Consider the following 27,959-nt stretch of genomic DNA (forward strand, 5'->3'; position numbering starts at 1 on the left):
CAATACATTACACTCCAGTGGAGTGACCGGTGACTATGGCCTGCTGGGCGCATACAGCGAGGTAAACCATCAAAAAGAACAATGGAAGGGACATTCACTTTCTTCAAATGCTTGAAAAACTCCTGAAAGGTCGAAGAAAGGCTTGGGTCATTGCTGGCAAAGTATCGTTCAGCTCTTCATATCTCTCTATCTATCATGTGCATGCATACACACACTCATGCACACTCGCATACACACACTCACGCACACTCCCATACACACTCACACACACTCGCATATATCTATCATGTGCACACATACACACACTCATGCACACTCGCATATATCTATCATGTGCACGCATACACACACTCACACACACTCGGATATATCTCTCTATCATGTGCACGCATACACACACTCACGCACACTCGCATACACATACCCGAGGGCACACATATGCACACGCACCCCGCAGGGGCACACCCACTCACAGGGCTAGACAGTCAGTGAGAGTGCTCCAGCTGTCACAGGGCTGGGCTGTCAGCGAGAGTGCTCCAGCTGTCTTCATCCAAACATGTTGGCTGGGTTTCAAAAGGTTGCAGGGAGTTTTACTCTTAGAGTGAACCAGCAAATGGGAAATGGATTCTGGAGCTCACTGGGCCAATGACAATAGAGACAGATGGGAGGAATAACATGGGGAACTGTCCGTGAGGCACTCAGAAGAAGCCTGGAGCCACTGGACGATTAGGAAGGATGCAGGAACCTGCTGTGTACAAGGCCACTCACCTCTGAGACCCCTTCCTGCCATGCCACCCACCACCATCCCCAGACTTCATGTTTTTCTGTAAGCATTTCACGCTCTCTTGAAGTCCATTCAAACCTGAGCCCCAGGGGTAGGCTGTGACCTCTGGAAAGCCCTGTGCCCAGTAACTTGCTCCTCCCTACCCTGGAAGCTGATACCTACGAGGCCACAGAGAGAACAGTCTCATATTACTCAGCTAAAACAATCCCAAAATTCAGATTTCCACTAAGTATATAATATCTCTGCTTAAATTTACACAACAGTAGAAATGACCGAGACCACATTCTTTCCTAAGAACATGCCTGGTGGACCAGGGCAGCTGGTGGACCTTGATCCCCTTTAAAGGAATCAAGGAAGAAAACTGCTGTGTATTGAGCATCCACAGTACCCTTTGTTCCATGAACTTGTTAAATCTTCACAATGCGCTTATGAGGGAAATGTCTGCATTGCCATTTACAGGTGAAGAAACCAAAGCCTAGAAGGGTGAAGTCCCTCCCCAGTGGGGACACAGCCAGGAGAATACAACTGAAGCTGCCAGTTGACCAAGGTCTACCGACTCCCTAACCTGAGCCCATTGCTCTGCTTAATCCCAAATATGCATCTGTGGCCCCCAAGCTCCTGAGTGTGGCCACCATCCTGATGCCATGGAGGGGTCAGGGAAGCCCAAACTGTTAAGATATGATGGGATCTCCAGGCGGGTGCAATGTGTTTCAGGAGTAAAGCAGGGATCGAACAGAATTGTCCAACAGGGAAGACCACAGTCCTGGACGGGTGGGTTTCTGCCACCGTGGGGCAGCTGCCCTTCCTCTGCCTGCTGAAGAGAGCCGAGACAGGGCTTGTGGCTCTCCGAGGGCGGACAGGAGGCAGGTGGAGTGGCTCCCAGGCAGTCGGGGCCCACAGCGGTTATCCCAAAAGGAGGAGCCCTCCACTTGAATGACCAGATCAGGTGCTTTCTGGGTCCCAAAAGTCTGGTTGCCCAGAAAGGATGAGACTTCCCTCTGCTGGCTTTCTGGAGAAACAAGGGACAGTTTCCAGAACTCTCAGAGATGGTCTCAGTCCCAGATCCGGCGGTGGGGGAGCAGCTGGTGGAAACGCAGTAGGCAATAGTGCAGTCCTGGGTGTCTCCGGGTTTCAGGCTCCCACGTGGATTCAACTAGAAAAAACAGGTGTGTGTATGCGTTTGCACGAGTGTGTATGTGTGAGACTGTGTGGGAGTGTATGTGGGTGTGTGTGGGGGGTATGTTTGCATGTGTTTGTGTGCATCTGTTTGTGAGTATGTGTGTGTGTTTCTGTGTGTGTGAGTGTAGGTTTGTGTGTGTATTTGTGGGCATGTGTGTGAGTGGGTGTGGATTTGTGTTTATGAGTGTGTGGGTATGTGTATGTGTGTGAGTGTGTATGGATATGTTTTTGTGTGTGTTTGGGTATGTTTTTGTGTGTGACTGTGTGTGTGTAACTGTGTGTATGTATGTGTTTGTGTGTGTATAAGTACGTGTGTTTGTGTGTCAGTGTGTATTTGTGTGTTTGTGTATATGTATGTGTGTGAGTGTATTTGAGTATGCCTGTGTTTATGTATATTTTTCGTGTGTATGTGTCTGTGTGTCCGTGTATGTGTGTTTCTGTGTGTCTGTGTGCCAGTGTGTGTCAGTGTGGGTATGAATCTGTGTGTGTCAATGTGTGTTTGTGTGTTTCTGTGTGTGAGTGTGTTTGTATGTGTTGTGTATGTCAGTGTGTGTTTGTGGGTGTATGTATGTTTGTGTGTGTAAGCGTGTCTGTGTGTGCCTGTGTGTGAATTTACGTGTGAATGTGTGTGTGTCTGTGTATGAGTATGTGTTTGCATGTGTATCCGTGTGTCTGTGTATGCCACTGTATGAGCACATGAGTGCGTGAGTGTGTGACGGGGGTCCGGGGAGTTTTGAGGTTCCCACACAGACTGATAGAAACAGGCTGAGGCGGCCCAATGGGCTCCTCAGTCGTGGCACTGAAGGTTTGTGGAGCTACCGGTGTGACAGGACTGAGCTGAGGCACGTCCCCTCTGGGTCTCAGGATGCTGGCTTTGTCTAGAAAAGTTCAGCCTCCTCTAAGATACAGGGACTTCGTTTTTGTCCAGAATGATCCCTGGCTACCCACAGCCGTAAAAGGGCCCATTCCTTGGAAATCCTGAGAAAACACATCCGTATTGTGAAATGAGGATGAATGCCATCCGTGGACAATTAATATTTCACCACTCCGCCTTAATTGCCAAAAAAAGTTTATTTTTGAGGTGAGGTTTATTTTTTTCATATTTATTTTTAAACCCTTGACATAATGATGGAATGGCTAATACACGATGGATGCATTTTTAAAAGGCTTCTTTGAAAAGCCATTCAAAGCTGAGCTTGAGCAGAGGAACCAGGGGCTGGAGGGGGCGTGCAGGGCTGGCGAGGGCCGCTCCCGCCCGTGCCAGCTCCGAGCTCTGACAGAACGAGTGTTGCATGAGATGTGAAGGATGACTGTGGCGGCCTGGAAGCCCTGGAGCAGGTGTTCCTCGTCCGCATTTGCAGTGGAGCGTGGCCCCCGGCTCAGCCAGCCGCAGCCAGCGCCTGGCAGCCCCTCCTGTACCTGCGTGCAGAGAGGCGCTAATGATAATGGATGCGGCCCGATTCGCCAGCCCATTTGGAACGGGATACCGTGGCCTGGCTGGAGGTGCCAGTCAGAGGCTCGCACAGGGGAAGCAGGCCTGCTGGGGTCCCAAGGGCTTTGGGCTGTCCCTGGGGTGCCTGTGGTCGGCACTGGGATGGGCACGGCTCAGAGAGAGAGCAGTGCGCTGGACTGGGAGTCTTCTCTGGACTGTCCTGTGCCGGGAGTGGCCTGAATCCCGATTTAATAACACCGGGGGACCCGTGGCCCGCTGCCTGCTCTGCTCCCAGGGAAGCCGCTGGGCGGGGCAGCTTTGCCGGGTCCCAGGGCTGCCGGAGCCCAGATTCCATCCCCACTGATGCGTCCTTGCCGGGCCAGGCCCGCGTGGCAGCACATTCTGTCCCTCTTTCTTGTGCTCAGCTGATCTGTACTCTGCCCCTAACGGGTGCTGACTTAGGACACAATATAGCAGAGGGTCAAGCTTCCTGGGTTCCCATTCGAGCTGCATCCTTCACTCGCTCTGCCACCTGCGTCCAGTCCCTGAGCTCCCTGAACCTCTGCGGCCTCCTCTGTGAGGTGAAGGATAGCGATAAGCCACCTGTCTTGGTCGGCTTGGGTCGCTCGCTACAAGGAACCGCTGAGGCCGCGTAATTTATAAAGAAAAGGGGCTTATTTGGTCACGGTTCTGCAGGCTGTACGGGAAGCATGGTGCCGGCATCTGCCTCTGGTGAGGTCTCAGGCTGCTGCCACTTGTGGCAGAAAGGAAAGGGAAGCAGGTATTGCATGGTGAGAGAGGAGGAAAGGAAGAGAGTGGAGAAAGGGGCCAGGTTCTTTTCACCAATCAGCTCTTGCATAGATGAACAGAGAGGGAACTCACTCATTACTGCGGCTCCGCAGCCCTTTCCTGAGGGATCCACTCCCATGACGCAAGCACTTCCCACCAAGCCCCGCCTCCAGCACTGCGGATTACTTCCCACACGAGACCTGCAGGGAGCAAACATCTGAACTTTATCACCTCCCAGCGCGGAAGTTACCGTGGTGGGTGGGGCTGAGTGCCGCGTCAGAGGTAACGTTCTTAGCATGCTGTCTAGCACTTACTACTGGTCTAGTGGGTGCCAGGCGGTGAGGACACAAGGGGGAAAGACAGAAGCCCCCTTTCCAGGGACAGAGGTAGTCATGAAGACTAGGCACTCGGGGGTCCCTAGAGGCGAGATGACTGGCAGCAGGGACAGAGGACAGAGCCTTGAGGGACCAGGAGGCTCCACCAAGGAGTATCCTTTGAACAGTGTCCCTAGGGACTGGTCGGTGCTTACTGGGAGAGGAAGGAAGGGGCTGGTGTTCCGGCAAGGATGGAGCCTTGCTGAGGCCCAGCCCAGGCACAGGAGTTCAGTCCCCATGCACCAAGGGATGACAGGTGGGGGACACCAAACAGGTGAGCCAGGCAGCGGGGCCTTTTGCTGTCACCAACAACCACAAAAACAAGCCTGTTCCACTCCCAGGCCCAGGGTCTACACAGGGGGATCCAATGCACCCATGGAGAACAGTTGCCTGGTTCCTCGGGGTTGTTTGCAGTGAGTTCCCGGGCCGCATGCACTCACCACGCTCTCATTCCTGCGTTTAGGAGCACATTGCTTTACAGACACTGGAGTCTGGAACCAAACAATGGTGAAGAAATGATTCCAACTGCTCAGAGCAATGCATAGAAGCCCACCGAGAGGATGGACAGCCAGGTTGGAGGCCTGAGTTTCAGTCCTGGTCCCAGCACCCCGTCACTGTGTGACGCAGGGCCTCTGGGAGCTCAGCTTCCTCATCAGTAGGGTGGGAGGTCTGGAGCGACAGTCGCTAAGGGCCTTTTTTAAATTAAAATCATGGTCAGTAATAGTCCATCGTGTTTGAGAGAGTTGATCAGCGAAGTAAACGGTGAGGGCATTTGCCAAGAGATGGCACATTATCTCTTCCATGCCTGTGAGTTTAGCCGATGGGATCGCACAACTTGACCAACAGACAGCGGCCAGTGGCCAACTGTGAGCAAACACCGGGTTCCTGTGAATGTGGATTCAGTCCCTTATAAACTCTTGCCACCAGCTTGTTTTAACAAGCAAATTGGCCAATCTGCTCTTGCCTTTTGTTTGTTTAGTGGTGTGATTCTGGCATGGGTTACTGACTTTGCTTTTGCTTGCACGAATTGGTCTGGGCAAATGAGCTTTCTTTAGGAACATTCCACCTGTTAATAATAAAGGGATACCTTCCATGGGTTTCTTAGAGATGACTTTTCAGCTTTCAAAATGCTCTCCAATTCCACGTGGAGCCGCCATGAGAAGGAGGCAGGGAAGCTACCCTCACCCCATTCTGGGGCATGGGGTGGTGGCTCCTGCAAAGTGTGGTGAATTCTGTGAATAACCTGCCTCTGACTGGGTGCAGGGGAACTGGACCCGACATCAAGTCCACCCTCCTGTGTTGGGCCCCACTTGGCAGCTGGCTGGTTGTGCCCCCTTGGAAAGAATAAATCATTTTCCAGAAGGACCCGCCCTCCAATGGCTTAGGAAGGTGGCTTCCTGCTTACCTAAGAGTTATTATCTCTAAACCGGAACAACTTGATGGAGAGGTAGGAAGCTCAGGGAAAAGGGGGGTCTAAAACGTGTCAAAGGTCACCCCTAAAAGCAACTGAACATCTCAGAAGTAGACTAAGGGCTGAAAATGGGGGCGGGGTTCAGAGCCACACTGGCTCTGCTCCTCCTTGAGGCAAAGCTTGGGGCTGAGCTTGGTGCCCCACTGCATCCCAGCTGGAGAAACACCACCCTTGCCTAGGCTTTGGCAGCCACAAGGTGCCAAGAGCCCTGTGATCGGAATTCCAGCCTCTGCAAGGATGTCACTCACCTGGAAGTCCCTTTCTTACCCTGTTCCTGTCTTCTCTAAGCTCTGAGGCCAAGGCTGTCCTCGGCCCTGGCTCTCCACTGTGGTCCACAGGTATGGCGCCCACCATCTGCATTGTGCAGTGTGTTTCAGAGAAATGTCTTCACCACACAGACTATATCAATACCCAATATGGGAGCAATTTAACTTATTAATTTATAGCTGCAGCAACAACATTTTCAAACTAGTCATAAAGTATTCCCCCCTCCTCTAATCTGGGCTCTTCGTGCTCTATACTGGGAATTCTATGACTGGCTCAGAAGCGAGGAGGTGGTTTATGGCATCTCTCTGAGGGGCAGTATTATTACAGTCAAAGTTAGGTGACGGGGGAATAAAGATGGCGGTGTTTAAACTGTAAGACTCCAAATGGAAAAATAGACCTGTTCTCCTTCATTTGCCAAACAAGCAGAGTTATTATTACTATTGTTGTTTTATGGCCTTTTTCTTCGAAAAATTATAGCATATGATTACCAAAAGCAAGAGTGTGTTTATATACTGCTGCCCCCAGATTCTCTGTCCCCAGACTCACTGCCCACACCTCACCTGGCTGCCACCCTCCCAGAGCTGGCAGTCAGATACACAGGCAGCATGGCCCCCTGGCTGATGTCACTACTAACTATCTGTTGGTTGGGGTCCTTCAGCTCAAGTCCAAGTGGGTGGTGGAGGCCCTGGCTGGTCTGGGTTTGCCTCTGCCACAGCTTGCCTCTGCCACAGCCTGTCCAGCTCTGGGCTTGGACTGGAGCCGGGCTTATCCCTGGAGTGCTGGTTAGTGAGTCCCCAGGTCTCGGCTCTGGCACAGCTGTCCTCACCTTCAGATGTCACTCACTGCAAAGACAGCAGAAGTGACATCAGGAGGCATGCAAAGGGAAGGATGCCGGGGCCCATGCTGGTGCCCATCTTCCACTCCGTGGGGGATGGTGGCCAGCCTGGTGGGGGCCTCTCTGGAAGTTCATGTGCCTCCCACAGTGACCTTTTCGTACGCCCCACTCAGTGCATAGCCGTGGCCCTCACCAGGAGCCTATGGACCCCTAGGTGCTGTCCACTTATCTTCGCCACCACCCTGTGGGTTGAAACGGTTGCCTCACTTTATGGATGAGGACACTGAGCTCAAAGAGCCCACACGATTGTCGTGAAGCCTCAGAGCCATGAGGAGGAGAGCAGGGACGTTCATTCACACTGGCCCAGGGCCCAGGCCTGGAGCCAGCACGGTTCCCCCCGATGGACACTCATTCAAACTGGTCTAGTGTTCAAGCCTCGAGTCAGGTCAGGTTCTCACCTATGGATGGGCCTTCAATGGCAAAAAGAACATCCAAATCTTCTACTCCAGTCCTTGTATCCTTCCCTAACACAGGAATGGCCTTGACACCAACCCAGCCAGTGGGCCTGCCCAACTGCGACAGGGAAGTGACATTACCCAGGTTGTTAGATTTGGTGGTAGACACCAGGTTCACTGGCAAATGTTGTCTGTGCGTTGAGAGAAATGAAGATGGCAGCCCCTCCAGAATTCCCACCTACTGAAGAGGAAGCTGAGCCCCCAGAGGCCACCCGGGTTACACAGCGAGAATGCTGGGACCCAGACTGGAATCCAGGCCTCCAATCTGACTGTCTGTCCCACAAAGAGATGAACATGACCAGATATGGCCTGCACCTTGAGAAGCTCACAGTCTCACACTAGGGATAGACAGGACAAGTAATCGCCAGCTAAAAGCGAGTGTTTTTTTTGTTGTTTTGTTTTATTTAGCTCAATAGACAGGAAGGCATTTTCTCTAGTTTGCTTGCTCTCTGTAAAGAAGCTGGAAAGAAAGGTAAATTAGGGCCCAAAGCTCCAATCGTCCATGATCATGACTAAATAATAAATATTGTGTAGAACAGAGAGATTTCTTACAAATGTAGTTTGCAGAATAGGACGGAGATGAAGACGTCCACTGAACTGAAATCAGCGGTCCCAGCTCTGCCAGCAGGGGCTGTCGGGGATGTCTTCCCCTTTGGGGATCAAAGCTGGGGCAGGTCTCTGTGACAAATGCCAGGGAGATATTCCACAGGACAGCCAGCTAGGACTGGTGGCTCCCGGGCCATCAGGGGAACAGCATGTGTCCGTCCTGACTGCAGATGCCTCCGTCCGATATGGCAGTGAAACCAACACCAGCCACTTCCCAGAGGGGTACCCCAGGGCAGAGAGGGCCGTGAGTGACCTGAGTTGTGAGTCACTTATCTGTCCATTCATGGGGACTGTAGAAGACCCTCTGAAAGAGGACAGAAAGGCAGCAAGGAAACAAGTGGCATCTTCAATTCAGTGTCCCTCTGGGCAGCAAGCACAGAGGCTTGTGGAGAACTGAAGTTCAAGTGACTGTCTGTCGTTTGGAGGACCAGCCCTGGCACATCTTAGCTCTGTGGCCTGGACAGGTGACTTAACCTCTTGAAAACAACTGTCTTCTTCTGCAAAACAGGTATGATGCCATGAATCACCTTTCAGAGTCACTGTGAAAGTCACAGCAGGTGATAGACACGGGCTTGCCATAGAAATGCCAGTGTTAGCATTTCCTGTGCTGGATCTACAGTGCCTGTCTTCCCACTCTTGCATTCAATCGTGTTGGAGATTAACCACATTGGATGCACATACCTCATCCCCTCTTGGTTGCACAGACAGATCATCACTAATGTTTTTTCACCCTACTCTGTGTGTTGACAAAGTGGGTTTTATTAGGATGGCACAGAATCTGCACTCTGAATCAAGAGGTGGAAGCAGGGTCCCCGCTGAACCTGGTGTGGCTTCCACTGCTGGCCCCTGCTGCAGTTTCACTACCTACAAACCCAGGTTCGTGCTTGGACATCAGATAAAACCTCCACAGCAATCGGGGACCTGATCCTCAAATGAACCTTGCTATCTAAACACAGTTGCAAGTATGATGACAATGGAATGTAGCTAACCTAATGGTAAGTACCCCTGGAGAAGGAGGGAGCTGCATCCCCAGCTAATAAGATTTACAGCACAGACTGTCAAAGCCCTCCCCAAAGGCATGCTGTGGCCACAGAAGCCCCCACAGTCATCCCTAATCTCTGCCAATGCCCACACCTCCACCCCTTTCCTCCATGCCCACATCACTATGCATTCTTTGTTAATTAATAAAGGAGAGCCCTTTTTAAGTCACAAATGTATCACTGCAGGAGAAGTTTTAATTTCATCCAGGTCTGCCTGGAGTCTTTTGTCAGGTACCAATTAGAGGAGGCGAAGTCAGGGTACGTGGGTCCTAATGAGGAGGGAAGACGGGAAGATGGGGAGGAGGAGGAGAAGTCTAGAGGGGAGGATGGTGGAGGAGGAAGGTGAGAAGCCCACATGAAGAAGGGGGCATGTTCGGATCATTATTAAAATCACCTCCCTTCTCTCCACCAAGCCCTCTCGCAGCAGCAGACAAGCTCTGTCCCTGCTCTGAGAGGGTCGGATGGATTCCCTGAGGCCGTGGCTCAGTGTTTCAGTCATGGCCTCAGGGAATAAGCTAGAAATCACACTGTAGGCAACAGCTTCCTCTGACAGGGGAAGGGACCAGGTGACAGAACAGGGCTTTGTCACCTCCAGGTTCTCTTGTTTGCATTTAGAGACCTTGAGATCCCTGGATGGTGGCTTCCTGAGTGCAGGGAGATGAGCTAGGACTCAGTGCCACAGTCCTGTGTGACTGAGCCGGCTGAGAGCACAAGGAAGTGCTGCTTCGGAGCTCACAAGCCCCTGTCCTGAGGGGGTTGCACAAACAGGGACAGGAGTGTCACCTGAGGTACAGCCCATCCTTGGCCGGATGCCCGATGCCCATAAAACCATCTACTGTGGCCACTGGGGAGAATGAGACTGGTTTCATCACAAAACCCACCCATGCCCAGGCCCTGTTTGTAGAGCACCCTACAGTCCGCTGACGTCTTCCCTCCCCTCGCACTGCCTCCAGCTTCCCTCCTGCCTGGCTTTGTGCCTCCTGGTCCCCAGACTCCCCCCGACTCCCTCGTAGCCATGCTTGTACAATCGGCCTAATGATTATTTTGTGCGGCTTTTCACAGCAGAAGGAGAGAAGATTAGGGAAAGAGAAAAGAAAGCCGCAACCTCTATAATGAAATTTTAAAATCACAGAGCTCCTGCTGTTAATATTTTCCCAGCCTCCAAAAGCATCAAATATTGTTTTATCCCACAACTAATCTCAACCGTGTATCTATCTCACAATATTTGGACACGTTAACTGGCAGCTGAGTCCTAAGATAACAGCCATGGCAGCCAAGTGTGGTGGCCGCATCACCAGACCCTACATAGCTAATTGGTCACTTTGTCCAGCTGAGCAATGGGGTTCCAGTCCGTCCCCGTCATTAAAAGCTGCCAAAGTCTATACCACTTTGAATCAGCTGCCGTCCTCCTGTTCCGTGTGGCTTTTAAGCACCTGCACGCCCAGCATTCTTGCCTCTGACGGAAAGCTTCTGGTTCTTTGATGAGGGCTTTGGATAATTTAATCAACTTTCCTTCGTCCTCTCCATAAGGAAGAAGTGCTCAGCTCACTTTGGGGGAAGAGCCACAGAGCAGCACACACTCCTTCCTGTTCTTAATAAGCCTCCCAAATGCGTCAGCTCGACAGGGTGTTTATCTCAATTAATGCATTAATAGCTTCACCAAATTGCCAGGAAAATCTGACACAGACTCGCGTGAGCAGGATTCCAGTTAAGAAAGAAGCTGACAGAGCAGCCGCCGATGTGAAAGCTGAACCACCTTTTGAACAGCGGACTATTAGTTTTGTTTTATTTGGTTCATTTGAGTTTTTTTGTTGATTACACACACTCACAGGCCCATGCATACAACCATTGTGGCATAAAAGACTTGAAAGATTATTGGAACTGAGGGAAGGTAAGAACAGCGGAAAAATAAGACAGAGGGGCCAAGGTTAGGCTCCACTGGCAGGGGAAGCTGGCCACCTGGCCCACCCCTGTCCCACCCCTCAGTGACAATACCTGGCAGGGGCAGCTCCAGATGTCGGACCCTGTACCGCGGAGGGGTGAAGACGGCACTCTGGCCGGAAGGGCTGCCGCACTTCCCAGCACTGTCAGTATACTCAGAACCACTCCAGCAGCGTCTCTGCTTTTGCTACGTAATCAAGACACATGCCTTTCTGTGCTCTGTGAGACTCTGTGTCCTGGGGCCTCGCACTGCAACTCCGCCCTCAGGGATCACCTGGGCTGGTGGCTGCAGGATCAGAGGGGACATTTCCATTTCTGAGCCCACAGTCCCATGCCCTCATCGTTGCCAGGAGTGTCTTTGTGTATCAGAGACACAAATAAGCCCTGAAATCACAGACTTTGTAGCAAAGAAAAACAATAAGTGTTTAGGCCCGGGGTGGACCCCTAAACCCTCTAGGGGCTGGTTTTGAGGATGGGAGCCTCCGAAAGGAGTGCTTCCAGCCTGTGGCTAAGAAAACTACCTCTAGGGCCCACACCGCCCTGCAGGAGCTCGGCTTGTGCTCACGTGTGCATCTGACAGGCGGCCTCCGCAGAGCCCCATCTCCTTCCTGCCATTTGCTGTCCCCTGGAGATGAGTTGGTGTCATACCTGGTTCAGAGTGTTAGCTTGAAGCCAGTGGTGCGGAGGCTAATTATTCATTTTCCATTGCCCCATCTGCTTTGCTTGCTGGGGTGTGGACACTATGCAGTGGATGCTGGGCAGAGCTCTCTGGACGAAGCCAAGGCATGTGCAAGCTGTGGCCTGGCCTGTGGCAGCTGTGATACCCAAGAGGAGTGTCCCGGACACTCAGTCTCAATGACGACATCTGGCCCCTGGTGGCCCTGGATACAGCATGGCCTGAGATGCCACGCAGCTGGATAAGGGAGGCAGAGTGGGGAGTGAGGGGCTCCCCAGAGGAAGGGGCATAGGAGAAGTGAAAGGGAACCGGGCTTGGAGGCAGGAGAGGATAAGTGTTCCCAGAGGGAGGAGCAGAGAGCAAGATACTGTGGGAAGGAAACCAGCCCATCAGTGGTCCAATAATCTGTGCCCAGCAGACTCAAGGCCAGGAGCCCAGACCAGGAGTTCCAGAAGCAGCCAGGACCAAAGGCAAGAACTGAATCCAAACTCCACCACTGAGGTGAGGCTGGAGCTCTATCTTCAGAATCAAAAGATTCACTTCCCTTAGGAGCCACCCCGCCTGAGAGTGTCACACGATGGTGATGCTGACAGTGAGGATAACAGGTGTGGATCCATCGATACCCTGTGCTAAACCCTGTCCTCAGCACTCACAGTCCTCTGTGTGCAATCTTCTCCACAAGCAATGTGTCGGCTGCCATCTAGTTATTGGCGTGTTTGTTATGCTTAAGGCAGGGACTGAGAAGTTAAGTAGCTGGGGTCCTGCCCTGCTAGCCTGACTCCAGAGCAAACGCATTCTCACTCTCTACCCCCTTCTGCTCCATCAAATCTGTCTTTCAAAAAGGTCTGGTTTTTGTGTCTTAAGCCATTCAAGTATCAATATCAGTACCCCCTGAGCTAAAAGGTACTCCAGGTCCACCCTGAAGGCTGTTGTTCACTGAGGCCATTTCACAGGGGCCTTCTGCTGGTCCACAGCACAGAGCTCCCACATCTTGTTTTATTTCCCAGCCACTGATGAGGAAGGGGCTCTGGTGAGACCACTGAGGGCTGTCTTCCCCACACCCCCAGGCCCGAGAGGAACAAGGTCAATGTCATGCTTCCGCCACGCAGGCCCTAATCCTTCTCTTCCAAGGCCCCTCCCTGCCTTTCTGGGAGCAGGCCAGACAGAGCAGAGGTTGGGAGGTGCCTCTAGGAGCTCTGCTCCGTACTCAGGGGGTGAGGTGACAGCAGGGTCGCTGCAGAAATCAAGCTGAGGCCCAGTGGCCCCATGGCCAATTACAGAACCCAGGGACAGGGTGCCCAAAGCACTGACCTTTGTTTGGAAGGAAGTTCATTGTGCATGGGTTTTGCAGAAAACTAAAGGTGGAAGAACAGCAGGAAGAAACTGAGGATTCGGTTGGGGTGGAGCCCTCCTGACTTTGGAAAGGGTGACACCAGGAAGGGAATCAGCATTGATCACCATCTACACCAGGACTCCCTTCCGCCAAGTCCCTCACATGCATGGCTGTTCCAGACTGACACACACTCTGGGGAAGGGGTGTTGGTCCACCCAGGGACCCCATGCCCTGGTTTGGTCCCTCCTCCAGCAGACTGGAGGTCTGAGATACCCCATAGAGATCATGCAGCCCTGCTCCTTCGAGGAGCATTCCCACAGTGCCCGGAGTCAGGGAGAACAGGACAGCTGCGCCCTCTGGACAGTGCCTGGGCTGCCATCTGGGTTTCCTACCTCCTCTGTACTTACAGAAGGTAGGCCCTGGTGAGCCTGAGCCTCCCTCCAACCTGAGATCCTGCACACCCTTCAAAGCTCAGAGCATGACCACCCCAGCACCCCACACACATCTCCATGGCCCAAAGCTGTGAATGGATGTCCAGCAGGTCCAGCCTCAGCCACCCGCAGATGAGCAGACTCTGGGGGCACATGGCACATGCCACAAACATCCCCCTGAAGCAGCAGCATCACAGAGACATCAGGAGGCCCAGGCTGGAGACTTCAGCTGCTGGAGGTGCTGGCTCGTCCTCCTGGTCCTGAGGTGGGAGGTTCCTCTGAGCAGGCACTCGTCAGACCTGCACCGAGAGCTCCCTCTGTACAGAAACATGCACGGCACCAGGTTCACAAATGAGGATGCTGCCTGTGACAACCACGACAATGATGGTGACAGCCACATCCTCTCCAGCTCTATGCCCATCCTAGGAATCTCATCCACCTCCACCACTGTCCTATGGTGCCAGGCATTTCTCTCCCTATTTGGAGATGTGCAGGCTGAAGCCCAGAAAAGGATGCCTGGCAAGCAGGTGAGTGCCCAGAATGGAAGCTGCCCAGGCTGGGAGGATGGTGGCACCACCTGTGATGGAGAGGACCGGAGCAGGAGGCTGTGTCCATGGCACCTGGATGGAGAGGCCTGAGGCTTGGCAGGCAGGGCTGGCTGGGGATGTGCACAGGGACTCAAGCCCCGGCTCCACTTCACTGGGCCAGCTCCTCCCAGTCTTGTGGCCTTGGTTTAAATGTTACTTCCTCCAGGAAGTCTTCCCAAGGCAGGGCTGGGTATCCCTCTTATAAGGCCCAGAGCCCCCACTCTTCCCTTCTGGAGTCACATGCCCGGTTGGGCTGCCGCTTCCCTGCCCGAGACCCCTCGCTGGATGGTCCCCAGCAGGTTGTGTCTGCTTCTCTCTCTCCTGTGTCTCCGTGCACCTCAAAGCTCCATAGATGGGTCGATGAGTAAATAGTCTCACGTCTGTTACCTAAGGCTTCTTTCACCACTGTCCTCTCCTAGAAGGATCACGATCACATGCTGAATTTCAAATCTGTGTTCTTGAACACCACGTGCTCACAGCTACATCACCTTCCTGAACTCTGGGTCACTAACAAGGAAACCCCCTGTTACAAATGAGGGGCTCTCATCAAGTGGTGGCTCGGGGCAGAGGAGCAGACCTCATCTGCCACCAGGTTCCCTGGGCTAGTGTGAGGTCAATGCCCAAGTCCCTGCCCTCCCTACCCCTGCATGTTGCCCAGGATGCCTGCTGATATGTCTGAAGATGGCCCCGGGATATCAAGAGAAAGAGGACTAGGCCACCTGCCCACACTCGGCCTCCCCAAGCAGAGAGGGATTGTGTGTGTCGCTGGATGGAGGATCATGGGAGCCTAAAAACCTGTGCTTTTCTTGTGTCTGAAGTCAGGTGAGTCGTGCCCACCCCTTTTTTATTCATCAAGAAATCATTTCTCCTGAGCACTTGCTGGCTCTCTCCAGGGAAAGTCCCTGCAGAGCTGAGCCCTGGTGAATTAATGAGGCAGCTGGGGATAGAGGAGAGGGCACCGGGCTGAGAGCAGGGGGCTTGCGCTTTCCTTATGAGCTCCATGACCTTGAACTAAACACTTGACCCCTCTCAGGTCCACATTAACAGAGTGGGTCGTGAGGTTTAACCGAGCTCACGTATGTGTGACTGCTTTGTATAAATGGGAAGGGGAAAAAATTATCCCATATTTCACATGGATGCAAATGCCAGGCTGCTGCTCTGTTGCCTGTACTCTCCTGGGGGTCTGGAGATACATGGCGGCTGCTCGCAAGTCCTAAACACAAGTGTTGAGTCCCCCCAAGTCCTGGACATGTGTGCTCAGGGAGTCCCTAACCCACCAAGAGAGAAACTTTGGAAGCTGCTGGGATCTCTGTCCCTTCTTCCCAGCATCCCCTGCCCCTGTCGGTGACCGTCCCAGCATCTCCCATCCCTGGCGGTGTCCTTCCCACCGTCTCCCACCCCTGCCTGTGTTGTCATCCAGTCTCTGTATTTGTGTCACCACACTCTCTTGCCCAACTCCCTGCTCTCATCTCTACTACTGCTGGGCATACCTGCTGAGACCACCACAGCCCACCCTCTGCCTGTGCCTCTCCTTCCTGCTTACTTTCAGAAACAAAGAGAAGGTAGGAGAGGCCACAAACCCAGTGACTTATCGTATTAGTTCAGACTTAGCTCAGCCACAGTGAAAAGGGAATCCATAGTACTGGTGAGTGTAACATACCCACTTTTAGTCCCTCACTCAGGTTCAGAGGGGTCAGTCCTCTGTTTCAACCATTTGTCAAAGCCATTAGGAGCCCAAGTCCTTTTTTATCATCTGCTGTCATCCTTAGCACCTGGATTCCATCTTCAAACTCCTCTCATGGCCCAGTATGACTGCCTAAGTACCAGCCTTTATGTCTGCATTCCAACCAACAGGAAGAAGAAAGGAGAAAGGGAAAACACAAGCACATCTCCTGACCAGGTCAACTGTTTAACAGCCTTCCCATGAATCTCCCACAACACTTCTGCATGGACTTCATTAGTCGAAGAAGCCATCACCTAGCTGCAAAAGAATCTGGAAAATCGCCTTTTACCTGGACACATTGCCACCTCAAATAAAATCTGGGTTCCATTACTAAGGAAGAAGAGGCAATGGGTCTAGGATGGCATTTAATAGTCTCTGTGACATTTGCCCAAGATCATAGCTAAGAAGTGGAGTCAGCCACATTCATCTGCCTCCAAAGCCCACACTGGTGCCCTCGGTCACCCCATTGCCCACCTCCATGGGGGGGACAGGTCTGTCCATCTGCCAAATGCCCCACCACATCCCTGCAGCCTAGGACTCCAACCACACCAGGAAGGGTGAAGAAAGCCCCTTGCTTTGCCATGAGCCCAGCAAAGGCCTGGCAGCCATGGCAGTGCATGGTTTTGAATCCTCACATGGATCTGGCACACTGAGAGCACAGAAACACTGCCAGCATTTGCAGATGAAAAAGCCAGGGCTCCAGGGCCAAGTAGATTCCGATTCCACACCCTCCAGTTAGAAGAGGATGGGGCTCCCCTGCTCGCTGTCCCTAAAGCCATCTCTTCCTGCATCCGCGTTCTGCTTTTGGGAAACTTGCTTCCCCAGGAGGATGTGCATTTCCGTGAGGCCCGCAGGAGTCCAGGAGGCCCGGCTGTTCTGCAACCTGCAGAGATTTGGGGAGTTTGGTCTGCTGCCCTTCCCCATCCAGAGCAAGGCCTTCTTTCAGACTGGCCTGTTGCCCTTTGATGAATTATTCGAACATATATATGAAGCATCTTAATGAACCAATGAATTTGTACCAAGCTCCAAAGTTGTCTCATTTTCCTGTCTTCTTTGAGGAAAGAGGCAGGGCCGAGAAATTCTGGATAACTGAGGATTCTGGATAACCATGGAAACTTAAAACATATATAACCATTTGTATGGAAAAGTTTATAAAATGTAGCATATGCACCCCTACAAAGAACAACATAATTAAGCAAAGTCTGAACATCATTTAACTTCCCTTTAATGACAAGGCCATAATTAAGAGCATCAATTATGGTGCTGAGCCCCGGCTTGCAGGGCACCCTCAGGGGCTGCTGATGTGGGAATGGCTGTTTGTCCCCACACACAATGGCCCCATTTATTTTGTTTGCCTAATTCCTCTGACTTTTTTTTTATTATTAGTTTGTCTGGTGCGTCCCTCCTGAAAGGGCTTCGTCTCCTTGATGCTGCAGCCACAGCGTCACTTTGAGTTTGTGGATTGGCCCCAGTTGCTCCAGGTTTGTCACTTTGTCTCCTGAATATTGTATGACCCAGGGCCAGAGCATGCCTCCAGTGGAAAATGCACAGGAGGACCCATGCCAACCTCCTGCACGGAGACCCGGCTTGGTTATTCCGACGGTCAAAGCTGCGTTCCAGATGAGGGCGGCTGCTCCAGGCTTCAGGTTTGGGCAGAAGAGGAGCCACCAGACCTTTGAGGCCCCACTTGGATCTGCTGCTGCTGCTGTCATGAGGCAGATTGCCCCTTAATGGGCTGGATCAACCCGTAATTAAATCCAAAAATAAAGAGAAATACTAGCCATGTGGCTATTTGTTATGATCAGTGATTTGATTCTGTGAAAGTTGAGTGTCGCAGTTCTGCTATGGATAGCAGCAGCTTTCCAATTTACACCAAAAAGAGCTTTGAACAACATAGCCATATTCTACCTTTACTCATTAACATGAATTCTTGTTGTCAATGAGGAAATAAAATTGAAGATAAACATGGAATCTCAGCTTCTTCAAATTCTGAGCTGTTCATATATTCATAAAACAATAGCAATTTGTAAATGCACTATTTTCCCTTGAAGCAAATGAATATGCAACAATCCATTAATGTGCTGAGTTAAATACAGCAAATGCAAATCACTTTAATGATCATATTTACAAAATAAGTTACCTTTACTTTAAATAATTATGATGTGTATTTAGCTCTCCACATGAAATCAGGAAGGTCTGAGACTCAAATTTGATCTGCCATCAAAAATAGATCATGGGAAATTGATTCAAATCTTGGTGTGCTCCTGGTTTGCCCTCCCCATTTTGTTTTCAGATTTCTCTGCTGTCTGCATGAAAATGAGACCTTTGGTTTTTTAGACTCAGCTTGTGTTGTTCCCTCGCCAAGATGACACTGCAGCATCATGAAGTGTCACTTCTATGCTGCAGAAGCTCTGGACTCCGGGCTCCTTTGATGCTGATGTGAAGGTATGAGGCACTGTCTTGAGAGTTGTCATTGGCCACAAGTACTGCTGAGGCCACAGCAGAGGAGCAGGGAGCCTCTCCAGGGCTGCCCCCAGGCACTCTGCAGCACACCCCAGAGGGTTTGAGCACGATTGGCATCACCCATGTCGTCCCCCCATCTGCATGTCTTTCAGATCACATATGCCCATGCACACAGGTATGTGCACACACATGCAAACACATCCCCCTCAGTTCTACCAGATGAAAGACTAAAGAGAGGCAAACAGACCTAATCAGACTCTCTCCCTCACACTATCCTACTGGCCACCACTGGATTTTTCTCATCATCATTACTTAAATGAAACCAAGTCAGGATGCTTTATGTTTTGCTAAGGAACAAGACAGGTTCTAAACCGAGCTTGTCCAACCCACAGCCCATGGGTCACATGTGGCCCAGGACAACTTTGAATGCCACCCAACCCAAAGTAGTAAAGTTTCTTTAAACATTATGAGATTTTTTTTTTTTTTTTTTTTTTTTTTTTTGCAATTTTGTTTAGCTCCTCAGCTGTCACTAGTGTTAGTATATTTTATGTATGGCCCAAGACAATTCTTCTTCCAACGTGGCCAAGGGAGGCCAACAGATTGGACACCCGCATCCTAAACCATTTGAAGAGGGGATGTGCTTCTGGTTTGGAAGGGTCCTGGTGCGTCTCCCCCAGGTTGCTCGGAAGGATCAGCTAAACGGGTTGTCTCCTCCAAGCCGCGCTGACCGGAGGCAAGTGCTCCAGGAGACGACAGAAGGGATTCAATCCTACAGGCTACTACAGAATTGGGTGGCACCATCCATAAGTCACTTTCTGATCATCAGAAACTAAAAAGGATAGAAAAGATGTGTTTACTAACATCAGCTGAGATGTTCATGGAAGAATATTAGTGAATGTGATGAGAGTAAGGGATTATGGTTATGTCAAGTATGGCCCAAAGAGCAGGACTCAAAGAACAAGAAGCCGAAAGATCAGGAAGCACATTTGTCTATATCCTGTAATACAAGAGGAAAGATATACTTAAGCTTATTCAAGATTTAGCCATGAAAAATAAGAGATGAAATATATTTACTGCAGTTAGCGAGGCAGAGGCATTACCACCAGGGTGTCAACTTGGTTGTGTTAAGTTGTCTGTTTCTCAGATAAGTCATCTTAAATTAAATATTAAAGATTAATAAATATAATACCCATAATAAATGACACACACTAATTTAATTAAAAATAGATGGTGAATTTTACAAATGGGACGTTACCGTAATGATATAGAATGGACTTGTTATGCTAAAAATGTGCAGTCTTTAAAATGTGCAATCTCCATGCACATTTCACCCTTATTGTGGCTCATTAAAATTTTAAAAATAGCTATTTTAATTGTCAAGCATTTGACAGACTGCTATAAAAACTTGACACTTAAGTTTCAATTTTACAATATGCATTTTAATGACTCCTTTCTCTGTATGTTTTGTTATCCATAATCCAGTTTTTTTTAAAATTAAAATGTCATTTTCCAATAGTTTTTTAGAGAACAGAGTTGAGCTTGCTGCAGGGCTGCAGGAAAACATGTTTAAATCTTTACAAATAAATATGAAAATTAGAACGATATTTTATTTCCACTGCAGTCTGTGGTTTTGTTGTTGATTTCAAAGCCTTCAGGGGTATCAGGAAAGGAAAGGAAGATACTCGTGGGAGCTAAAGCTGAACTGGGGGGGGCAGGGGCTGTCAGAGAATTTTAGCACTAGCTTTTTAAAAGGATTTCCCATTTCCTTCACTTGGGATGTAAGACAAGGTGACAGATGTGCCTCACAGTAGCCACTGCATATGATTCTTCTATTGGAAAAAAGGACACTTAACAAGCATGACCCTGAATGGCACTGTGGTAAAGCCTAACGCCGTCCAGAGAAGCTCCTTGAGGCACGGAAATCTCCTTGGCCTGGGAGGAAAACCACATCCACCAGGACTCTCCAAATGCCCAATCATTTAAGGAATTTGAGCTTCTTAAGATCTCACCTGATAATATCCTGGCACAGTCAGTTGTCAGTCCAAGAGTGGCTTTGAATCAGGAAAAAAATAATATTTAGATAAGTAAAGGAGAAAAATATTACATTGATGCAGTCCCAATGGTGATTTAATTCGCATCTACTGGGTACCAGGCCAAGTACCGGGTGCTTTAGCTTCCTATCTTCACAGCAACCAGAAACAGTGGGTCTTTGCATTCCATCTTTATAAATGGCAATGTCGAGGCTCGTAGAGGTAGAGTAACTCATCCTCTGGTGTGCAACTGATAAGCACAAGTCATAAGCAACAGAATCCGAGTGCAACTCAGACCCTTTGACAACAAAAGTCCCGGAAGCCCCACCACTAAGATGATCTATAGGTCTCGTCGACACCACTGGCTGATGCTTGAAAACTCAAGTGAGCAGTTTCCAAGTGTCAAGTCTATGAACTCATTCATCAAGGTTTTCAACCACTGTACCTAGTTCAGGTTGATGGGGACTTCCTTTGTCCATCCATTCTTTTTCCATCACCACTGCCCCCACCACACCATTTGCCAAGCAAAGCAACAATTCTCTGCTCAAAGTACAAGCACTGACCGGGTTTGGTGGATCAAGCCTGTAATCCCAGCACTTTGGGAGGCCTAGGCAGGGAGATGGCTTGAGGTCAGGAGTTCAAGATCAGCCTGGCCAATATGGTGAAACCTCATCTCTACTAAAAATGCAAAAATTAGCCAGATGTGGTGGTACACACCTGTAGTCCCAGCTACTCAGACGGCTGAGGTGGGAGGATTGCTTGAACCCAGGAGGTGGAGGTTGCAGTGACCCAAGACGGTGCCAACGCACACTGCCCTGGGCAATGGAGTGACTCCATCTCAAAAAAAAAAAAAAAAAAAAAAAAAGTACCAGCGCTAAAAAGCCCTGGGCTTTTGTATTTGTCATGAACTTGATGCTGAGAGTAGAGCACTATCTCTGGATCCATTGCTTTGATTCACTGGTCACAAGCTGGTTTCCATGCTTCCTGCTCTTGTATTCAGAGTGACGAAAGGGTCTTCTCGTAGAGAAAGCATCATCCTAGGCTTACGGAGGATGGAATCGTGTGCAGAGTGACAGTGGGTCATTGTTAAGAACTCAAGTTAGCTCTTGGGAGCTTCTTACAAGCCACTCTTTGCAGAGCCTTATCTGAACCATGAGCAGATCAGGCTGCCCAGTGCTATCCTGGAGACACTGGAGAGCACAGTGCAGCAGCTGCTTCTAGAGTTCTTGTGTTGAGGGGGCTTCATTCCGTGCCAAAACAGGCACAACAGAAGGCTCCAAACTGCAACTTGCTGGGCTCCTGGCAAGGAGTGCAAAGCAGACATTCTCCTCTGAAAGACCAGCCTTGCTGCCTTTCTTGCTGTGGCTATAAGAATGTAGCCTTGTGCAGAAAGTATAGTAAACCTGCTCCTCAGGTGGGTGGTGGTACCACTCCACCATGCAGGCAATAAGGAACTCTTCCAACCATACATGGTGCCCTGGAGCCATTAAGAGTCCAGGAACTGGTCAGTGCACTGAGGATATCACCCTTCCACGCTGATCCAGCCTCCCAGGGTCATGCAATCCAGGGATCCTGGGAAGAAACCAGACATCATGAGAATCTCACTTTAAATGCTCAGGAATTAAGTCAAGGGCCACCATGAGTTTCGCATCACCCAGTGGGTCAGGATATTTATCCGTGCACCTGCTGTCCCTCGGCCTGGAATGCTTCCTCTTCTCTCAGCTCACTCTAGAGATGTCCCTACCCAAAGGGGCCTTTCCTGACAGTCAGACCCTCCAACTTTCCCTCTGACACTTGCATGTGGAGACTCCCCTAGCTGCATAGCACTCTCCGTGTTTGGTTACAGATACCTAAATCGATAGATACACATATATTATTTCAAGTGCATTATAATGTATTACAATATGTTACACCATAAACAACATATTTCTGAAATATATGTGTGTGCATATGTGTGTATGTGTATATATAAATATAGATACATATATAGATATAGATATAGATACATATATAGATATAGATATATTTGGAAATCAGATCTTTAGAAAGGCAATCAAGTTTAGATGAAGTCATTAGAGTGGGCCCTAATCCAATAGGACTGATGCCCTTATACAAAGGGGAAACTTGGACACAGACATCCGCGCCAGTGACCCTGAAGACAGCCATCTACAGGCCAAGGAGAGAGGCCCAGAACAGACCCTCACCCACACCCCACAGGGGGAACCAATCCTGCCAACACCTTGACTTTTGACTTCTGGCCTCTGGAACTATGAGAAAATAAATATCTCTTGGTTAAATCACCAAGTCGCTGGTATTTTGTCATAGCAGCCCCAGCAAACACATCCTGCTAGACACTCAGTCCTGCAAGGGCAGGAGACAGCTCTCTCTGTGGTCATCACTGAATCTCAACACATGGAGTAGTGCTCAGCACATAAAAGATGAACTCACTTGTTGAACAAATGAGTGAATTCCCAGGAAGCTGAAGCCTGAGACAGGTATCCTACTCAGAAAGGGACAGGGCAAGGTGGCCCAGGAAGCTGTTGTATGCTCAGCAGGTCTCTTTGTTCCCAGAAACGCATTGGAAGAGTCAACTCAGCTGTCCTGGATCCTGCCCTTGCTCTTTCCCTGCAGTCCTGTGCATAGGCTGAGGCTGTTACTGCAGAGGCTGTGGTCAGGTGCTCCTCTGGTCTGGCTGGACACTGTGTTGTGGGCCTGCAGTGCAGCTGTCCCCCAGAGGATCAGGCACTAAAGCAGCACTTACACTCGGCAACAGCAATAGCACGGCCAGTGCAATTATTTTGTACTTACTACATACCAGGGACCTGTGTAGAGTACTTCACATGTATCCTTCCATTTACAATTTAACAATAAGCCCTAAGAGAGAGAGTCTACTGCCATTGCCTCTTTATAGGTTGGGAAAGTGAAGCTTGGAGAGCTGAATTCCCTCACCCATCTAATACAGGGAGAAGCAGACTTCAACCTTAGGAGGTCGGACCTGAAGGCCAGAGCTGGGCATGGAAGCCCACTGAGTGCATGCTCCAGGCGCTAAAGCTGACCTTGCCCAAGCTAAGCAGCCACAACACATAACCAAAAACCGCTGCTTCCAGAAGACCGCTCCAAGAAAGCACATGTATTGCAATTTTCTCTCACCCCTGTTTATTCTCATTGTTTCTGGGAGATGACCTTGTGATTACATTGGTTTGTGATGGTGAATATAAAACTTTCTCACCAGCTGTCCTTAGCTGGAACTTGGATCAGCCAAAACCAGGGTTAGTGGGTGATGGAGGTGTGGTTACAGAGTACCAGCCACTCACTGCTGGGACTCAGAGCTTGCCTTGGAAGTGCCTTCTCAGCTGCAAGGCAGTCTCACGTCTTCTCCCATCGTAACTCAACAGCAACAGCAGCAACAGGTTCAACTTTTTCTCTGAGTGAACAAGAAAGTGCCGGCCATGTGCACAATTTCTACAGTGTTGGAGACATGTATCAATTTTTCTGATGACCTGGGGAGGAGACATCAACCTAGAAGAGTCATCTGTCTGGTTGGGCCACACGTTATTACCATACCCTGGAAATCATTATACTTACTCTAACTCCCTCGATATCAACACCTTTTTAATTATGAAATTTTAGCACTTTAAGCATACAGCATTGTTAAATATGATATTTTGTCTTCCTGGTCCTGATGGATAACAAAATATAATATAATACAGATACAATAGAAAACCCCCAACAAACACCCCATTTGTTCTCCAGAGACAGCTATCGCAAGCCTGGGGAGAACATTCTTTGTTTTTCTCCTTCCCGCATGTGCACAGATTCTTAAATAAAGTGGCACATAACTTGCATATTTTTAAACTTTAGATACATGCCAATATAGAGCATGTATCCTGATGCAAACTGTATGTTTTATTCAAAATATTTTTTCATAGTTTTAGCTATGTCTATGTTGATATGTATCATATGCATGTTTTATAAAATGTGCTTTAACAGGTTTTATTTTTCCATTTTTTAAAATTATTTCCAAATGTGCACTTGTAGAGGCCCTGTGAATGGCTTCTCTGGATTCTTCCGTAGAAGCGGGTCCACTGGACCATAGCCTGTGCATCTTCAATGCTGCTACTTATTTGCCAAATTTTTCTTCCACATGGTTGTAATAGTTTCCACTACACCAAACAATCTATGAAAGTTTCTACACTCCATTCCTCACCAACACCTGGTATTCTGAGACGTTTAAAGTGTTGACAGTCTTGTGGATGGGAATGGTATCTCATTGTCTTTATTTCTCACTCCCTGATTTCTAGTCAAACTTTTTTCACAGCTATATTTATGACTTACGTTTCCTTTCCTAGAAATGATCTTCTCAGGCGGCTGACCCACCTTACTACTGGATTGTTCATATTTTGCTAACTGATTTGTAAGTGTTCCTCTAAAAATTCTGGTACAATCTGTTGCAAGCATTTTCTCCTAGTCTTGGGCTTCGCTTTTATGTTTTGCATTGTGCAGCACCCACTTCCTCCCCCACCAAATGCATTCAAATGTATTCATGGTTTTCTTCATGGCTTGTAGTTTTCATTTAAGAAGTCTTTCCCTACTCCAAAACCGTAAGGATATGTTCCAATATTTTCTTCCAAAACTTACACAATTTTGCTTTTTATATGTTTGATTTTTACTCATATTTGCCGCATATATGTACTTTTTACAAAAAGAAATTTGCCTGGGATTTACTTTGTATGTAGGCTAGGGCAAAGAGCTAATTTCCTTTTCATCCTCCTTGGGGATGACCAATTGTCACAGTTCCATTTTTTTAACCGTCCAGTCTCTTCCTGCTAATGCACAGGGCCCTCCTTTAATGTGTGCAGTCCCCAGCTCTCTCTGGGCCCGTTGCACTGACCTAATGCTCCGTGCCTCCATCTTTATTATCAGGCTTTTCCCACAGTCTCAAAAGCTGGAGAGGGACTCATCCTGCATTGTCTTCTCCAGAATCATCTCACCATTTCTCTTTAAAAATATTACGATCAGGCCGATAGCGGTGGCTCATGCCTGTAATCCCAGCACTTTGTGAGGCCAAGGTGGGCGGATTATGACGTCAGGAGTTCGAGACCATCTTGGCTAACACGGTGAAACCCCATCTCTACTAAAAATACAAACAATTAGCTGGGCATGGTGGCTGGCGCCTGTAGTCCCAGCTCCTAGGGAGGCTGAGGCAGGAGAATGTTGTGAACCCAGGAGGCGGAGCTTGCAGTGAGCCGAGATCTCACCACAGCACTCCAGCCTGGGCAACAGAGTGAGACTCCATCTCAAAAAAAAAAAAAAAAAAAAAAAAAAATGGCCGGGCGCGGCGGCTCAAGCCAGTAATCCCAGCACTTTGGGAGGCCGAGACGGGCAGATCACGAGGTCAGGAGATCGAGACCATCCTGGCTAACATGGTGAAACCCCGTCTCCACTAAAAAAAAAAAAAAAAAAAAAAAGGATCAGCCAGGTGTGGTGGCTCATGCCTGTCATCCCAGCACTTTGGGAGGCTGAGGCAGGAAACTAACTTGAGCCCAGGAGTTCCAGACCAGCCTGTGCAATATAGTAAGACCCCTTCTTGACAAGAAATTGAAAATATACATTAGCCAGGTGTAGTGGGCATGCCTGTAGTCCTAGCTACTCAGGAGGCTGAATCAGGAGGATGACTTGAGTCAAGGAGTTCAAGGCTGCAGTGAGCCATAATCACACCACTGCACTCCAGCCTTGGGGGGCAGAACAAAACCCCACGTCTTTAGAAAAAAAGAGAGAAACATTTGAAATTTAAGTATATGGTGGGTAATAATGTAAATCCCAATACTCTTCAGTTTATTAAATTCAGAGAAACTCTTTTGTGGCTGGAGAAAACCCCAAGGGTTGGCAGGTTAAGCAGTATACTTTTAATTTAAGTCGGCAACATGTCAATGAAAAAAATCACAGTGGAAATCAGAAAATATTTCAAGCTAAATAGACAATTTAAAATCTACATATTAAAATGGATGGGATGCATCTAAAGCTATGATTACAAGGAAATTCATAGCTTTAACTTAATACATTAGGGAAAAAAAGGGAGCCTACATATTAACTATCTGAGTTTTTAACTGAAAAATATTTTTGAAGACCCACAAATTAAACTCATAGACAATACAAGGAAGTAAATAATAAAGGTAAGGGCATAAATTAAAGAAATAGGCCTGAGATCATGCCACTGCACTCCAGCCTGGGCAACAGCAGACTGAGACTCCCAAAAAAAAAAAAAAAGAAAGAAAGAAAAATTTTAAAATTTAAGAGAGGATAAACAAAGTCAAAAATTGGTTCTTTGAAAAATTTTATAAAATGCATTACTCACTGGCAAGACTGATCTAGGCCAAAAGAGAAAGTACAAAATATTATTATTAGAAATAAAGTTTGGGCTGGACATGGTGGCTCACACCTGTAGTCCCAGAACTTTGGGATGCTGAGGCAGGAGGATCACATGAGGTCAGGAGTTCGAGAGCAGCCTGGCCAACATGGTGAAACCGTGTTTCTACTAAAAAAAACAAAAACAAAAATTAGCTAGTCATGTTGGCAGGCAACTGTAATCCCAGCTACTTGGGAGGCTGAGGCAGGAGAATTGCTTGAACCCGGGAGGCGGAGGTTGCAGTGAGCCAAGGTCATGTCACTGCTCTCCAGCCTGGGTGACAGAGCAAGACTTGTCTCAAAAAACAAACAAATAAAAAGAATTTGGGAGATATTTTGTGATACTGAAAGCACAATGGATAAAATGTTAGACTGATCCGAACTTAGAAAGAAGTAGGGCAATCCATTCAGGCTTTGAAAAGATGCTCACTTGTATTTTAAATTATAGCATGAAAAGAAAAATGCAAGCACTGTTGAAATGGTGTTTTGAAACAAAGAAATAAAACACTTTAATTCTCAGTGTTTTAATGTTTTACATTACCATGCACTAAATAAATACTAGTTTTTATCGTTTATATTTTCTTATTTATAACCAACAGTGAGATAATTATTAATGTTTTGACAAAAATTGTTAAAGATCACAGAACAAGCATAACTCTTCCCATTGATTATTGACGCCACTTTGCATAGTTTCAGCTTGTGCTATCACTTTTCAGTCCTGCCCTGTTGGGCAAAGTGCAAACTGTCTGTAGATATCATATGGTATGTATTCTTTTATGGCAGATTTTTTTGGCTCAGTGTAATTATTTTGAGATTCATGTTGCTTCACATATTGGTTGTTCTTTTATGTCTTTTTTCTTTTCTAAACCATTATCTTGTAAGTAATTTTAAAAGTAAAATAAATCTATTACATTTACACATGTATTTTCCTTTCCGACTTTCATCACTTGTGTACATCCGTATTTATACCTGGTTTAGTTCTTCAGCCTGTGGAATTTCCTTCCTCATTCCTTTCAGTGCAGGATTGTTAGTGCTTCTCCTAGATTCCACTGGCCTGTGAAAAGTCTTTATTTTATCT

This window comes from Macaca nemestrina, chromosome 9 (genome assembly GCF_043159975.1).
Source record: "Macaca nemestrina isolate mMacNem1 chromosome 9, mMacNem.hap1, whole genome shotgun sequence".
NCBI classification, from domain to species: domain Eukaryota; kingdom Metazoa; phylum Chordata; class Mammalia; order Primates; family Cercopithecidae; genus Macaca; species Macaca nemestrina.